Genomic DNA, 6,000 nt, shown 5'->3' with positions numbered 1-6,000 from the left:
AAGCAAGCACGGTCAGATCTAGTTTCAGATCAGTGATTTATGCTTCGATCATGTTTTCAGATCTAGTTCCTTCAATCTCTAGCTACAACATCTGCAGCAACGAAGTTTGGTACTTATGTTCTCCTTTTAAAAAACATCTTGTACATATGAGCTTTGTGGACATTGTGATTTTGATAACGACATTCAGACTCGTTGGATCTGTTCATGGTGGTTGAGGCATGTAGTCAGTGTGGCTAGGTTTCCTTAGATCCATGTCAATATACGAATGGTCTGATTTTTGGCGCTTTATACATCTTAACATTTGTTTATTTGGATCTGTTGGTTCGTTTCTTAGACGATTGTTCCAAGTTTTCTGGGTTCAATCACTCATCTATTGTTGTTCGTATCCATCGAGTTTATCCTCTAGCTGACTAAATAGGTACCTAGTTTGTGTTAACGCTCTTTGGATCTCGAATGTTTCTCCATTTTTTATTATAGATGTTTCAATGAGTTAAGGTTCCACACTGGGTGCCGCATTAAAACCAAATCAGGATTTGGTTTTCTAATCCAATTTAGGTCAGTGTTTCATGTCTTATGCAAGTTCCTTCTTCAAGTTGAACACTGGAATGTTACACTTGAAATGTCATTTTATTACTTGTTGTGGTTTATGAAGGAAGCTGATGGTATGTAGATATGATTTTGTGTTGTTGTCGATCCATTTTCCAATTTTTAAACCCTAATTGCTGCTCACAAATGTTCACTTATTATGTTTTTATGCAACATGTTTTTTATTGTGAGAATAACACAAGGGGGGTCGAATTGTGTTGGATTTTTTAAAAAATATTTTTATGTGCTTGATCAAAAATATTGCAAGAGATAAATAAAGAAAGTTTTGTGTTGCCCGACGGATTCTTCCCATCTATTGAAGGGGTTGAGTCTTCTCTTAGTTGAGAAGGTATTGCCTGGCTTGCTCTTAATGTTCACAATTATGTTTGTTTACAATCAGACATAGCTCTCGTCTTACGACGACTAGGATAGATTGGTTATAATAGGTGCGTCACTTCCGTTGTTTGTATCAACTAGAGTTGGACAAGTTTTGCTGGAAGACATTCCGGCTCATGAGAAAATGGCTTTGGCATATTTCTTCTGGGAGAGGAGTAGGTTATGTTTGTGGCGAGTGACTATAATACCCAAGAAGTAGCTGAGTTATCGTAAATCTTTTATAGCAAACTCGGAGTTATGCAGAGAGATGATGGATTGTCGTAGAGTTTCGGAGGATGTCGTGAGGATGACATCATCTACATAAAGCAAGAGGTATGAGAGATTAGAGTCTTTCTGTAACACCCCGGATTTTAATCCAATACATTACTTAAATATTATTTATTCTTTAGAAAATATGAGTATATTTGCTTTTAAAAATAAAAGAAAACTAATAGAAAAGATTTTTAAAAGGTAACTATTAAAATAAAATATTAGAAATATTTCATTGAAATAGTTACCTTTTAAACATCTTTTCTATTATTTTTCTTTTATTAGTTTATTTTTAAAAGCAAATATACTCATATTTTCTAAAGAATAAGTAATATTTAAGTAATGTATTGGATTAAAATTCGGGGTGTTACAATATGGTATCAGAGCAATAATCCTCGGACAAAAATATTTTTGGGGTGGGACGATCTTGTATGACGCGTGTTTTGATTGATGTGTGCTTGTTTGATTAGTTTTGTAGTTGAATTTCTTTTTGTGAATGGTTCTTATATGACGTTTTTATGGTTTCCGTGCATTTTAAATAAGTACTCTTTTCATTGTTAGAAACTATATATCTCCTTTATGAATCTTCCTTTTTGTATTCTTTTATTTAAAAATATTATTTTTATCATGAAATATAGATTAGAACCATTTTTTGAGTGTTGTACTTTGATGAGTAATTTTTGTAGTCACTTTGTTTGTAAGAAAATTATTTTACGATAATGTTTTTAATAAGTAATATTTAAGTAATGTATTGGATTAAAATCCGGGGCGTTACACTTTCTTGTATATGAATAGGGAGTGCCCACACTTGTTTCAAAAGAAACCAATCGATGAAGCATGGTCGGCAAATCGCTTGTACCAAGCTCAAGGAGCTTGTTTGAGCCCATATAATGATTTGCGAAGATGACAGACATGATTACGATATGTAGCATCTTTGAATCCTAATGTTTGATACATGTAGATGGTTTCTTTGAGTTCGCCATGGAGAAATGCATTCTTTACATCCAACTGATAAATGTGCCAAGATTTGGAAAGAGCGATACTGAGAACAGTGCGAATTGTAACCGGTTTAACAACTGGGATAAAATTTTCTCCATAATCAATGTCAACCTATTGACCTGCATCATCACTTACTAGTCAGGATTTATGCCTCTCAAATGAACCATCATATTTTTCTTTTGTCTAAAAATTCACATAGATTGGAGAAAGATTATTGGGAATTGGATTATCTGATGGTGGAGGGGTGGTAAAACATTTGAAGTTGGGGTTGGAGGTGATTGAGGCCGGTTTGAAAGAGTAATTGGATTAATGGGCCGCATGGTTTGAGAGGGTGTGCTAGGTAGATGGGCCGAATTAGGTGATAGTCTTAAATTTAATAGGGGGAATTAGTTTGGCCTTGGGTCATGATGATATGATTAATGATGTAAGGAGATAGTTCATTGTCTAGAAAGTTGTAGGTAGTAGAATGAGGGGTGTGCATCTTTGCATAGGGAAAGGTAGCCTCACTAAACAAGACATGACGACAAATGATAATTTTGTTGTTTGTCATATAAAGACACTTATATTCATGATAGTTAGACAGATACCCAAGAAATACACATGGTGTGGAGCGAGGCTGGAGTTTATGGATGGTACTTGAGGGAAAGATGGGAAAGCATAACCAAAGATGCGTAAATGTGAGTATGATGAGTTTGTGTTGTATAACATGTATATAGGTGACTGAAAATTAATTGATTTGCTTGGTAAAATGTTAGAGATATATGTGACCATTTGTAAAGCATAATGTCAAAATGATGGAGGTAGGGAGGCATTAATTAGTAAAGTTCTAATGATGTTTTTAATGGGTCGCATTTTTCCCTCGACTTTACCATTTTGAGGTGAGGTATAAGGACAAGAGAGATGAAAAGAAATGCAAGTAAGTTCACACATTTTTCGAAAATTATTTAGAGACATATTCTCCACCATTATCACATTGAATTATCTTGATTTCTCGTTGTTATACCCAAATTTTTGACCTAAGGCTCCACTGATACGTGTCACTTGACTCTGTTCGATCTCTGATTTTTCAGTGAAAAATTCGGTAGGAAGGTATATTAAAATACCTCATTTTTTATTCCGAATCGGTCCCTCTTTTCTCTCTTTATTTTCTTTTTATTTCATTATCTAATTTCCATCTTTTATTAATTTTAATTTTAAGGTTAGTTACTATTTTTATATTTAATATTTTTTATTTTCCATCTTTTAATTTTATTTTTCTTTACATAATTTAGTTTAATTTGTTTTTATTTTATTTTCGTATTAGATTTATTTTATTTTTATTTTTTAATTAATTAGTGTCCAAAAAAAAAACAAAGTGTCAATAGGTCCAAAAATAAAATGTCCAAGGTCTAAAAAAAAAAATTCAAGTCAAGTGTCAACTTTAACATTCCTTTTTCAAAATTCACCATAATTGTCCATCATTTCCATTAAACCAATTTTCCTTTTTTCATCAACCTCCTCACCTATAAATAGAGCTATCATTCCACACAATTTCACACACCAAAAGTTCTCTTGAGTTGTCAAAGAACTTTTCTCTCTTCTCCCTATTTAGCTTGTGTTGACAAGCTATTCTTTTCTTCTCCCTCTTTTTTCTGTCCCTTCGAAATTTTGTCCCTTCGGTAATTTTTGTCCCTTCGGCTGTCCATTTCTTTTATTTTCTTACATTTTATTTCATTTTAGCATTTTTGCATTTTTATTTTATTCTATTTAGCATTTTAATTATTGTTATTTATTTTCCAGCAATTAGAATGTATTTAGGTCGAATGTAAATATAAATGAGAAAAGTGTGTGGGTGTGTGTGTCATATTATTTCTTTACCGCCTTAGATATATCAAAAATTGCAAAAAAAATAGATTAGAGATTTTGTGGTGATCCAACGTCACTACAAAAATCCACGCGCTTTTATTTTTATTGCTCCGTTAGTTTAATTTTTATTTAATATTCCAAAAAAAAACAACAAAAAACATGCAAATAATCAAAATCACAAAAATATTTTCATAATAAACCTTGATCCAAATCAAGTGACCGCATTTTTATTTTCTTTTCGTAATCAAACTTCAATCAATTTAACTTTACTTTAAGTCTCTTTTTTCAATGTTAAAAAACACAAACAAATACTCATTTGCCACTTGGCTTTTCATTTTAAAACCTTTTTCAAAACTAATAAAAAACACTCAACAAATCAAACGTCAATTACTACCCCGAACTACGAGGTTTTGATCCCTCATGGGTACGTAGGCAGAGGACCATGTCCTTCCAAATCAATAAAAAATGTAGATAATTAGGTCTTTATTTTTCCACTTTAATTCCCTATTTTCAAAAATAAAAAGCAAATTATAGCTCATTAATTAAATAAAATCAAGAGGTTTCCGTAGAGTACTACGGACATAAAGGATGCTAATACCTTCCCTTTATGTAACTAACCCCCGAACCCTAAATCTTTTCAAATGGGGTAGTTTGATCTTTTTTCCCCTTTTTCTTAAAAAAATTAAATGTCCAGTCGCGAAATAATTAGTGAGTCAAAAGCTAATCAAATAGCCTTGATCTCCGAAAAATGATGCGACACTCGTTAAAATTGTGTTTTGATGTAAGCTCGCAGTTTTTGAAAAATATGATAAACTTGAGATTATGTGAAATGGGAAATGTCCACAAAAAATTAGAATAGTTATCCAAGAGTAAAACATAATATTTGTGACATGTCGAGCTTAAAATGGGAGATGTCCATACATCACTATATCAACAGGTAATAAGCTTTCATTGATAGAATACGTAAAAGGTAATTTAATGTGTTTACCAAGAGGACATGAATGATAAAACTGAGAATATAATTTACTAGGTTTATTACATTCAATCAACTTATTTTTGCTAAGAAAAGACAAAAACATGTTTGCATGGATGTCCTAAACATTCATGCTAGGTAGATGATGACAAAGCTGCAAATGTGAATAGATGCTTGGCCTTATTGGTGATATTGTGGTTGATGATGGGGTATGGATCATCTTGGATTTCACATCTCTTGATAGGCATCCACGTCTGAAAATCATTCACATAAAAACCAAACGGGTCAAATTCAAGTGAAACTTTATTATCTGTAGTAAATTGACAAACAGACGCAAAATTTTTAATCAAAATTGGAGCATGAAGGACATTGTTTAGGAAAAGAGGTGGGTGGGGGTTTATAAATGTTTACCACCAAGACCATGAATTGGAACAAAATGATCATTTCCGAAAATGATTTTATTATTTTTGCTCAATTTAAAATAAGACAAAAGATTACCTTGCGAGGATGTCACGTGAGAGGTGGCACCAGTGTCCATGTACCATAAGGGTCTAGATGAGCAAGGTTGAGAGTGCTGAAAGCATTTGCAACATCAGTTGGGCTAGGAGTGTTGACATTGAAAGCAACCTACTGAGGTTTTAGCCCAAGAATTCAATCATGTTGTGTCTTAGGCTCATTATTAGGTTTGTTTCAATTTGAAGTTGGGTAAGGACATGGTAGGTAATTCCAAGGACCCCATTGTTGTCAAGGTGGGATATTCCATTGTTGTTGTTGTTGTCTGCGGTTTCCCCTCCCTGAGTTGTGGCCGCCACGGTTGTTTTTCTTGCCTTTGTAACCACGATTGTTGGAATATTATGATGTTGGGTTGGGAGCAGATGATGGTAGTGTGGACAGGGGTTCAACTGAAGGGGCTTTGGCCATGAGAGCGGTCGGAGCAGAGGAAGAGCTAGAGT

Source organism: Medicago truncatula, chromosome 5 (genome assembly GCF_003473485.1).
Source record: "Medicago truncatula cultivar Jemalong A17 chromosome 5, MtrunA17r5.0-ANR, whole genome shotgun sequence".
Taxonomy (NCBI): Eukaryota; Viridiplantae; Streptophyta; class Magnoliopsida; order Fabales; family Fabaceae; genus Medicago; species Medicago truncatula.
This window is presented reverse-complemented; position numbering follows the sequence as displayed.